At 48.6% G+C, this 11,629-nt stretch overlaps 1 pseudogene across 1 annotated transcript; it reads right to left on the reverse strand.

Moving 5' to 3' along the window:
• Window positions 1–7,537: 7,537 nt before the first annotated feature.
• Window positions 7,538–9,691, reverse strand: LOC105542898 (annotated as a pseudogene). The gene is made up of 3 exons (XR_001006549.1): window positions 9,547–9,691; window positions 9,128–9,238; window positions 7,538–8,155 (listed from the first exon to the last, which is right to left on the reverse strand). The product of XR_001006549.1 is annotated as a tubulin beta-2A chain-like (transcript).
• Window positions 9,692–11,629: the final 1,938 nt, after the last annotated feature.

Below are 11,629 nucleotides of genomic sequence, written 5' to 3' on the forward strand. Positions count from 1 at the left end.
GATAGCTACAAAGATAGAAGGCCATAAATCTCCTAGGGGACCTTCCACGTGATTTGCCCACGAAGAAATTCCACGTAGGTCCCTAGATCTTTAGCGCAGAGGGAGGGCGGGGCTGCGCCCCCTGGAGGCCCTGCCCGTCCCGCCCCGTCGCGCCCTAAGACCGGGGTTCCGCCTGGAGGCCGCCGCCGCCCCACCCTCCCCGTCGCCGGGGCGGCCTGAGCCTCTGTGTCAAGATCGGACGGCCTTTGCAGCGGGAGCAACAACCATTCCCACAAATTCATGAAATACCAGGCGGGAAATGCGCTCAAAATAGGACGTGCCTTTTTTTTTTTTTTTCTTTTGGAGCTATAAGAGAATATCAAAGTACTTTTTTTTTTTTGAGAGGTGCAGTCTTGGTCTGTCACCCAGGCTGGAGTGCAATGGCGCGATTTGGGCTCACTGCAACCTCCGCCTTCGCCTAACAGCCCTGCGGTACAAAAATAACAATAGGGAACATTTTAATGGGGGGTGGGCTAATTTTGTTAAATTTACTTTTTGATGCCACCACATTTTGTTGCTAGTGTTAATGAAATGCCACCGATGGCTGGCTGCCAATGTATATATTCTGTGTCTCTTCTTAATTAGGAAGAACATTTGTTCCTTCCATTACCTCAAGTTTGCCCGGCATGGTCAGTTTTACCATTAGTCACCACAAGCACAGTGCTAATTAGTTTTCCAGACCTAAGAAAACGTTTGAGATCAGAATTGGGGTGTGGGGGGTATAGGGGGACTGATGACTCCAAAATAAGAAAGGAAAATTGCAATAGTAAAATGAATGTTTCTTTAAATGTCTACAGAATATATCATGTCAATTAGTCAAAGACAACTCAACTTTTATATTGTAATGTATAAATTATAATTAATGTAAAAAGCTAAAATAGAAAATGAAACATGTTTAATATGATATGAGACTGTTCCTCCAAAAGAGTGCCAGTGACCTCCAGAGCTCCAGCTGGCTCCATTCATCACCCACTTTTAGTATCATTTTCTGGTTATGAAGAAATGAGTAGAATTATTTTTTTGAGACCCAGTCTTGCTGTGACCCCCGGGCTGGAGTACAATAGCTCGATCTCAGCTCATTGCAACCTCCATCTCCCCAGTTCAAGCGATTCTCCTGCCCCAGCCTCCCAAATAGCTGGGCCTATAGGCGTGTGCCACCACGCCTGGCTAACTTTTGTATTTTTAGTAGAGACAGGGTTTTACCATGTTGGCCAGGCTGATCTCAAACTCCTGACCTCAAGTGATCCGCCTGCCTCGGCCTCCCAAAGTGCTGGACTTACAGGTGTGAGCCACTGCGCCCGCCCAGAATTTTTTTAATAACTGAAAGAAAGAGGAAGATTAAGGAAGATGCAGACAAATATGCAGGAGAAACACCCTCTGAGGGCAATTTAACAGAGCAGCAAATGTGGAAAGGGGAAGGGGAGGTGCTCCTTTTATGCCCAGTTTCCTTGGGAGGAAATCGGGTAGGTGGTCAGGGGTTGCAGGCAGTCATTCCCCTTACTGACCCTCAGGGGCCTCAAGGCCAAGAGCAACTTGGTTGCTGTACATGGGTTAGGGGAAGAGGGGAGAGTTAGGGTGCATGATAGGATAGAGAGGCAATGTACAACTGGATATTTCTATGTACTTGGTCTTTCAAAATTCAAACTTTGCTAACTCATGAATACTTGCATACTGACATAATTTACAGATGCCGTTTAAGGTTGGATAGTTTTGTAATTAATGAGGCATTGTGGATCTCATTGAGAGGCCAATACTGACTCTATGAGTGAAAAACCACCAATTGTTTTTTCTGTGTTCTCACGGCACAACACCCAACACAGAAGATTTCTGTGACCCAACGTGTAGGTGGGTTTCCCCATACACCAAGCATGAAATTGATTCCGCAGCAGACACCAGCTGGCTGTCCTCGACTTCCGTTCCGTTCTGACACCGTCTACCTGCAGATAGTGTCAGATCCCACAGGGTGAGGCTCAGTCCCCCAGGCTCTCCCCACCACCTTCAGATGCCAACTGCAAGTGCCAGGCTGTGCCTCTGACCAACTGGCTATAAATCCGGGATTCCAGGGTCTCCTCTTTGGGTTCAATTAATTTGCCAGAGCAGCTCACAGAACTCAGGGAAATACTCACCTACATTTCTTGGTTTATTACAAAGGATATTACAAAGGTTACAGGTGAAGAGGTGCCTAGAGTGAGGTATGGGCAAGGAGTCAATGCCCTCCCAGGACATGCCCCACCCCCCCGTAGCCTCTATATCTTCAGTTACCTAAAGGTCTCCAAACCCAGTCCTTTTGGGTTAGTTTTTTATGGAGGCTTCATTATGTAGGCCTGATTGATTAAATCATTAGCCACTGGTGATCAACTTAACCTTCAGGCCCTCTCCTCTCCAGGGAAGGTGGGGGATAGGGCTGAAAGTCCCAACCCTCTGATCATGCCTTGGTCTTTCCAGTGACCAGCCCCATCCTGAAGCTACCTAGGGACTGCCAGCCACCAGCTGACTCATTAGCATAAAAAGATATCACTTTGGAGACTTTAAGGATTTTAGGAGTTGTATGCCAAAAAACGAGTTTGAACATATACTTCACAATATCACACTGACCTTGGAGAAATGAAGCTGAAAACAGCATAGGCTGAGGCCATCCACGGTGGGGAACGCCCAGGCTGAGGATGAGACGAGGGAGTGAGGACAGAGGCTGAGCGGCTCTGGAGCTGAGTCAACAAATGAGCTGCTAAAAATGACCAGAGATTAATGCAAGAATCAGAATCTGTGACACAATCTCAGATCTGGCTGAAAGGCCTTGATGGGGCAGCAGGACGAAGAGACTAGGATGTATATGTCAGAGGTGGGTTACAAGGGTTAGAAACCTAGGTTGTTGGTACTCTGAGCCCAGCCTGAGACAGAGATTTCCATTGTAGCTACCTGCAGTTGTAAATTTAGCTTACTGATCCAGACTAGTCCTCAGTGACATTGTAAGTAAGGGTGGTTACATCTCCTTTTTGTTCTGTGAAAGGAAAATAAAAATCTCAGGGCCCCAAACTCGTTAAGTCAAAGGGAAAAGCTTGGGAACTGAGTCGTGCAAAGACTGCCTTCCTTCTGTTCCTAAGTAGATAGCTACAAAGATAGAAGGCCATAAATCTCCTAGGGGACCTTCCACGTGATTTGCCCACGAAGAAATTCCACGTAGGTCCCTAGATCTTTAGCCTAAAACAGTTCTGTTGAATTTCACCCTGACAACGTGAATTCACAGCTCATCTTCATAGGTAAAGGACAAAGACAGGACTAGATCCTCCCTCCACTCACTAGAGACAAATGCATGTTTGGCTGCTTCCTGTCCCCTGTGATTACTTTATCTAATGTAAAATTGCAGATTCACTGAGACAAATGCATAATTGACTGGCCTTCTACCTCCTCCTTTCAGACGTAAAATGTGCATTCAGTGAAAGCCGATCAAAGTCTCAAAAGAATGCAACTGCTCTCCTTTTATCTACCTGCTCATTTTTTCTTTCCTCTTTCCCCCACTGCCACTCTTTCTCCTTTCAATATTGACGTCTCCAGACCCTTTTTGGAAAAAGCACAGATCACAGAGGTTCCCGTAGTTTTGTGTTCTTTGTCCCCCCCGCCAAGTGTGTCTTCAACCTTGGCAAAATAAACCCCTAAAATGACTGAGACTCACCTTGGTCATTTTCTTTGATTTAGAGTTCTTTTGTACCTCTCACTTTCCTCCCACCATACTGGGCAAACAGGCTCCACCTCCTTAAATTCTGTACTCTAAGGACACACTTTTTTTTTTTTTTTTTAAAGACAGAGTTTCACTCTTGTTGCCCAGGCTAGAGGGCGATGGCTTGATCTCGACTCACTGCAACCTCCACCTCCTGGGTTCAAGCGATTCTCCTGCCTCAGCCTCCTGAGTAGCTGGGATTACAGGCATGCACCACCATACCTGGCTAATTTTGTATTTTTAGTAGAGACGGGGTTTCACCATATTGGCCAGGCTGGTCTTGAACTCCTGACCTCAGATGATCCACCCACCTTGGCCTCCCAAAGTGGTGGGATTACAGGCATGAGCCACTGCGCTCGGCCTATAATTTTTTTTTTTAAGAGACAGTGCCCTGCTCTGTTATCCAGGAAGGAGCGTGGTGGCATGATCATGGATTACTGCAAATTTGAACTCCTGGGCTCAAGTGATCCTCCTGCCTCAGCCTCCCAAGTACCTGGGATTATAGATGCAAGCCACCACAATGGGCCAATACTTTCATTTTTAGTTTTTGTGGAGAGGAGATCTCACTGAAAGGTTCTCCCCAAGGCCTGAAAACTTAAAGGAATGAATAACTCCTCCCTTCCCAGGCCCAGTCCCAAGGTGCCAGGCCCGTTGTGCCAGAGTGTGTGTCAGCAAGATAGTAGAAGCAGGACGAGAGCTGGCTGGAAGACACGTATCCCCGGTAGACCGAGAGAGGCTATCCGGGTACCACGGAGCAGTTACATCAGACTGACGCAATTCTTGTTTACAAGAGACTATAAAACCCCTGCCCTGTCCTCATTTGGTGCTGAGGACATTTTAGGCCTCAGCCTGCCTGCCCCCAGGCACTCATTAAAACAGTGTGTGGCTCCAAACCGCCTCGTGTTCTCTGTTGGCGCACTCTCGGGGTTCGAACCAATACAAGAACATTTTACTCACTATGTTGCCAGGCCAGTCTCAAACTCTTGAGCTCAAGTGATCCTCCTGCCTCAGTCTCCCAAAGTGCTGGGATTACAGGTGTGAGCCGCTGCACCTGGCCCCAAGGAAATACTTGAATACCAATCAATGAAGCCCTTTTTCCGACGAAAAGCTCTTTCAAGAATGTTTACATGGAGCCACAGACTTTTCCTGGTTGTAAAGAACCTAAAGATTATAGATTTAAAAATTAAAAGATATTCCGGCTGGGTGCAGTGAGTTACACCTGTAATCCCAGCACTTTGGAAGGGCGAGGCGGGTGGATCATGCGGTCAGGAGATCGAGACCATCCTGGCTAACACATTGAAACCCTGTCTCCACTAAAAATACAAAAAATTAGCCTGGCATGGTGGCGGGCACCTGTAGTCCCAGCTACTTGGGAGGCTGAGTCAGGAGAATGGCGGGAACCCGGGAGGCGGAGCTTGCAGTGAGCCGAGTTCACGCCACTTCTCTCCCGCCTGACACAGCGAGACTCAGTCTCGGAAAAAAAAAAAAAAAAAAATTAAAAGATATTCCAAAATTATCATGGTTTATCTTTGCAGAATCCCTGACAGGAAGTTATATAGCCTATCCTTGAACACCTCCCTTGACAAGGTGCTCCTACAGAGCTAGTTATTGCACACACATGTGACGAGTAATTTACATGTGCATTTCATTTAATCCTCATAATACCCTTCTGAAGTGGCCACCATGATCACCGTTTTTTGGACAAAGAAGTTATGGCTCAGAGAGATTAAAATCCTTGCCCAAGGCCATATAACTAGGAAGTAAAAAACATAACTTACTTTAGGAACACAGGTTCATCTTGTTCCAGAGGCTGTGCTGTTTCCACTCTGGGGCAGGCAGGACTCTAAGGTGGCCCAAGATTCACCGGGCTCATGGTATATACTGTTGGTAAAATGAGTCAAACTCTGTAAAATATTCGAAGAGGTTTATTCTGAGCCAAACATGAGTGACTAATGGCCCATGATACTGTCCTCAGGAGGCCTTGAGAACATGTACCCAAGGTGGTCAGGGTCCAGTTTGCTTTTATACATTTTAGGGACACACAAGGCATCAATCAATACATATAACATATACACTGGTTTGGTCTAGAAGGGCAGGACAACTGGAGGGAGGGGGGCTTCCAAGTCATAGATAGATTCAAAGGTTTTCTGACAATTGGTTGAAAGAGTTATCAATAGAAAGGAATGCCTGGGTTATGATAAGGGGTTGTGGAGACCAAGGTTTTATCATGCAGATGAAGCCTTCAGGTAGCTGGCTTCAGAGAGGATAGATTGTAAATATTTCTCATCAGACTTGAGAGTCTGTTCTATCAGCAATTCCAAAAGGGAGGAGGGAATTGCCTGAATTAGTTTTTCAGGTTAACTTTGAATGACCTCGGCTGAGAGGAGGGTTCCATTCAGATGGCTGGGGGGCCTTAGAATTTTATTTTTGTTTTACAACACTCACCTTTTTCCGGTTGTTCAATCAAGCATAAATCTAGGTACTGCTGTGACAGGATTTTCCAGATGCAGTTAAGTTTCCAAGACCTTCAGATAGAGAGATGATCTCATTGGCCTCCCCTAATTACATGAGCCCTTCTGAAGAAGAGGATTTCTCCACACTTTGACAGAAAGGATATTCGAGTTTGGAAGCAGTAGAGACCCTTTCCTGATGACCTTGACGGATCAGCTAGCCTGCTACGGAGAGGGCCGTGTGGCAGGGAACAGAAGGCAGCCCTTAGGAGCGGGAAGCAGCCTCTGGTCAAAGGCCAGCAAGAAAACAGGAACCTCAGCCTATGACCCTGACGACCTGGACCCTGCTGAGCATGTGAACAAGCATGGGAGAGGCCCCTGAGCTCCCGATGAGTGCAGCCCTCCCAGCCCTGCTGCACTCCCGACCAGACCAACGGAAACTGTGAGGTGGTGTGTTAAGCTGCTGACTTTGTGGTAACCTGTTACAATAGCAAACTAGTACACGATTTCTTCTTTGATGAGTGATGTAGGTCAGGTGCCCCAAAGCACACCCTGAGGCTAGGATCTGAGTGGAAGTTGATGAGGGCAGTGTCTGTCCTGGGAAGCACTGGAAGTGCTGTAGGGAACAGAGCCAAGAAGGAGAAGGAAGCCAAGGGGCTGCCTCAGAACAGGTTACTGCTGCAGGTGGCAAGGGTTCAACCCAGGGGCATCTGTCAGAGACAAGGCAGAACTGCACTCTGCGCTGCCCCACCTGAGGGGACGGGAACTCGCTAGTTAGCCTCCAGTCTGTCAGTAAATGGGGCCTCCTTGCTGCACAAATGAGCTCTGGGGCAGGTCACAGTTTTTTTCAGTAAGAAGCCATCGGCAGGTCTGAGAAAAACCATGGCCAAAGGCACAGAGTGGGTCCAACAGTGTCTGCTACAAAGAAGGTCGATGGGAAAGTCCTTGTATCTACTGACAGTGGCCTTCAGCGACTGGTCCTGCTGTGTCCCCTTAGCTGATACGTCTGTCTTCTGCAGCTGCCGTTCAGATTCCTGTCATTTCCATACTGCAGCAGTGCTCTCCTCACTAGCTAAGCATTTCCAGTCCCTCTCTGGACCCACCATGAAGCAGGATTTTAAATACTTTGTAATCTAGAGAGGCACTGGATTCAGAACTGAATGCAAAGGCCAAAGATGTTCTCACTCATTTAGTTCTTGTTTGAAGGCTGGGAAGATGCAGGTCTGATTATGTCACCACAGGAGAGCCTCGTCACACTGGTGACTCACAGGAAGCTGTCCTGGTTCTTTGTGCAGCTGCTGCAAAACATTTCACTTTCCCCGCCCCTCTCCTCTTAGTGTATGGATGCTAGGCAAGGGCATGTCATCTGCTGGGTGAGCTCGGGCACCGTGAGCGCGCGGTACTGCTGGCTGCCCCGGCTGGTGAGGGGCGCGAAGCCGGGCATGAAGAAGTGCAGAAGCGGGAAGGGCACCATGTTCACCGCCAGCTTGCGCAGGTCTGCGTTCAGCTGGCCCAGGAAGCGCAGGCAGGTGGTGACCCCGCTCATGGTGGCCGACACCAGGTGGTTGAGGTCCCCGTAGGTGGGGGTGGTCAGCTTCAGGGTGCGGAAGCAGATGTCGTACAGGGCTTCGTTATCAATGGAGTAGGTTTCATCTGTGTTTTCCACCAGCTGATGGACAGAGAGGGTGGCGTTGTAGGGCTCCACCACCGTGTCTGACACCTTGGGTGAGGGCATGACGCTGAAGGTGTTCATGATGCGGTCTGGGTACTCTTCCCGGATCTTGCTGATGAGCAGGGTGCCCATCCCGGACCCCGTGCCGCCCCCCAGAGAGTGGGTCGGCTGGAAGCCCTGGAGACAGTCACAGCTCTCTGACTCCTTCCTCACCACGTCCAGGACTGAGTCGACTAGCTCAGCTCCCTCTGGCCCAGTTATTCCCAGCTCCGCTCTGGCCTGCCTAAAACATGTCATTTTGACTACAGAGGAGAAGGTAGGACTGGTCTTAGACTGGCAGATTCTTCTCTTTTGAATACTCTTCTTTTACCTAAAGAAATATTTTTCTTTTTCTTTTTTGTTTTTTTTTGAGATGGAGTCACGCTCTGTCCTCCAGGCTGGAGTGCAGCATTGCAATCTTGGCTTACTGCAACCTCTGCCTCCCAGGTTCAGGCAATTCTCCTGCCTCAGCCTCCCTAGTAGCTGGGATTACAGGCACCTGTGACCATGCCCAGCTAATTTTTATATTGTTAGTAGAGACAAGGTTTCACCATGTTGGGCTGTCTGGTCCCAAACTCCTGACCTCAGGTGATTTACCCACCTTGGCCTCCCAAAGTGCTGGGATTACAGGCGTGAGCCACCTCACCTGGCCGGAAATGTTTTTGTATGTCAGTAACTCTCAAAAACACTCGGGATCATAATAAAGTTAGAAGTTTAGCAAATCTGAGGCCATTGATTGAGGAAGAGGATAGGGTTAGAAAACTTAATTGGTTCTGAAATACATACATTTTTAGCAGGCATTCTCTTTATACTCAAGTACAATTAAACAGGCAAGGTGAAGGCAGTGTGACCAGGAGAGAAGGTGGCCTCAGCATCTGTCTAGCTCCGGTCATAACCTGTGCTTTTGGCCCCTGACTCTTTGAAGTCCTTTGAAGTTGCCTATAGCCTATGAAGCCTGGCTTGAAGCTTTTCCTTGCCCTTTCTTCCTTCCAGTCTGAGGCTGCTCTGCAACGGAAGGGCTGCGGCAGCCCTCTGCAGGCTGGCGTTGATCTGTGAGCCATGACCGCCCATGGATTGTGTGGAGCTAGGCCAGGATTCAGGGCTGTTGTGGGCACAGTGTCACCTCGGCACTGAACACTAAGAACTGTGCTTTGCAGGGCTGTTAGGAAGAAGGTGTCATTTGGCCAGTTCCCAGTGATCATGACTACATACCAAACACGAAGTTGTCTGGCCTGAAGATCTGGCTGAATAGTCCAGACCTGATGGAGTCCCTAATTCCAGGCTCCAGATCCACTAGGATGGCCCGAGGTATGTATTTGTTACCTGTGGGGAATGAGAACTGACTCAGACCTGTACTTAGGGATGGACTCACAGCAGCATTCAATTCCAGCATCTGAGACAAAAGGAAAACAGGAGATTTTCTGCTTTTAAGAAAAAGGAGGTCCTGAGCTTGCTTAACTGTGGCAAACAGGCAGGACTCTTAGGAAACCATAAAGCGTGTTTTTCCAGCAGTTGGCATTTGAAATGCATATGCAAGAAGCATGCCTTTGTCACGTGCATGTTCCTAGGACATTTCATCTCCCACATCACGGAAAACAAGGATTCCTGGGCACACACATCCTGCTACTCACCAGCAGCCTCATTGTAGTACACGTTGATTCTCTCCAGCTGCAAGTCACTGTCTCCATGGTAACTGCCTGTGGGGTCGATCCCATGCTCATCACTGATGACCTCCCAAAACTGAAATGAAACAAGAACCACACCATGGCTCTGCATCCTGAATGTCACTAAGGATGGCCTTGTCCTCCTCCCATGTCCTTGGAACAGGGGCTTTTGTGGTCAGAGAGTAAGTGCTAGACAGAGAGCAAAGAGCTGCACCCCCTATTTCCTGCAGCAGCCGCTGCTGAGGGGCTTGAAAATCTGCAGAGCATTGGCCATATTATGGCGATAGACTGAAAAGCTGGGAGGGGCCCTGGAGGAGGAGGGGGCACAGCAGATGCCCTTCTAGGGAGAGGGTAGGGAGGTGGGGGCAGGGGTACAGGGAGGCTCTGTCACCCCAGGCAGGGCTAAATGCCACTGCATCCGGGATGATTGATGGGTCATGGCAGGACTAAGGAGAGGGGGGACCCCCCTGTGGCTGCCTCCAGGGATCAAGCTCTCTTGATACAGACCCCAGGCACCCCTGCAACAATGCAGGTTTATGCCACCAATCTACATGCTGGCACTGACCACCAGAGGGACTGAGTGGAGAAGGGCAGCAGGAGCCTGGGAGGGCGCCTGGGTGGCAGTGGAAGGAGCTGGCCATGGTGAGGGCGCTGGCTCCATTGTGAATTTCAGTAGGGAGGGGGTGGGGGGGTTGTGTGGGCGACATGGCGGTTCTCAAAGAGACCATGTCCACCCGTGCACCAGTCTGGCTGCTGCCTCCCCTGCTGGGCTTGGTAATTATAGCCCCCACCCAGTGCTGTCACCTGCTGCCTTGGGGATGGGCAGCAAGAGCATCATGGTATATGTCATCATGTCTAGACAGTGCCTGAGCAAGGGAGTTTATCTGACACCCTCGCCTGTGGGCGTCAGATGACCCTGTGGTCGTCAGATGACCCTGTGGTCAAATAAATACAAATCCACGCTGGGAGCGATGGCCTCCGACTGGACTTGCGACTCTTCAGGAGGGCGAGGTGGGAGAGTTGCTTGAGCCCAGGAGTCCAAATCTAACCTGGGCAACACAGAGAGACCCTGTCTCTTAAAAAAAAGGAAATCCAGACTTAGATAAAAAGAAACTAGGCCGGGCAAGGTGGCTCAGGCCTGTAATCCCAGCATTTTGGGAGGCCGAGGCGGGCAGATCACCTGAGGTCGGGAGTTTGAGACCAGCCTGAACAACATGGAGAAACCCCATCTCTACTAAAAATACAAAATCAGCCAAGTGTGGTGGCGCATGCTTGTAATCCCAGCTACTCGGGTGGCTGAGGCAGGAGATTCACTTGAACCCAGGAGGTGGAGGTTGCGGTGAGCGGAGATTGCGCCATTGCACTCCAGCCTGGGCAACAAGAGCAAAACTCTGTCTCAGAAAAAACAAAAAGAAAAAAGAAACTAATCAAAAGGCTTATTGAAATACAGAGAATGTTCTGGTTTTATTAACCTGTGTGCATCCAAAATTAACTAGATAGAGCTTTTCTTTAGTAGGGTGGGATAAGCAGGACTTGCAGAAGCTTTGTTATGGAGAAGGGTAAATGGATAGTAGACAGGTGGCAAAATCAGATCTCTTCAACAGGAAATATTTTTCTCTATATTCAGCTGATTTTGCAGTTGAGCTGTTCAGGAAGACAGTGTGCCTCTGAGTGCTTGCATGAAAGGCAACATTTGGGATTTATGGGTAAAAACCCAATTAAAGTTTGGTCAAGCCAAAGTCGTTGGTAAAAAATTGGCAACTGTGAGCCTGTGGTTATTCTTTCATTGTTTCAGACAGACAAAATCTGTCCTTCAATGCTGTTAGGGATGGAATAACCTTCATTGTAAGGTTGAGGCTGGTTCAGTCAGGTCTCAGGGGTGGGCTGGCCTTCACGTTCTCAATGGCCCGGAAGATCTAGCTGTGACATCTGCTGACTGTGTTCTAGAATGACAGGTGTTAGAGAGTCTTAGAGATCAGCATTTAAGAGAGGTATACCTAGCATATGTTTAAAATAATAATTATTAATCCTTTTTTCCATTTAGAAAAGA

The sequence above is a fragment of the Mandrillus leucophaeus genome, unplaced genomic scaffold, assembly GCF_000951045.1.
Source record: "Mandrillus leucophaeus isolate KB7577 unplaced genomic scaffold, Mleu.le_1.0 Scaffold27, whole genome shotgun sequence".
Classification (NCBI taxonomy): domain Eukaryota; kingdom Metazoa; phylum Chordata; class Mammalia; order Primates; family Cercopithecidae; genus Mandrillus; species Mandrillus leucophaeus.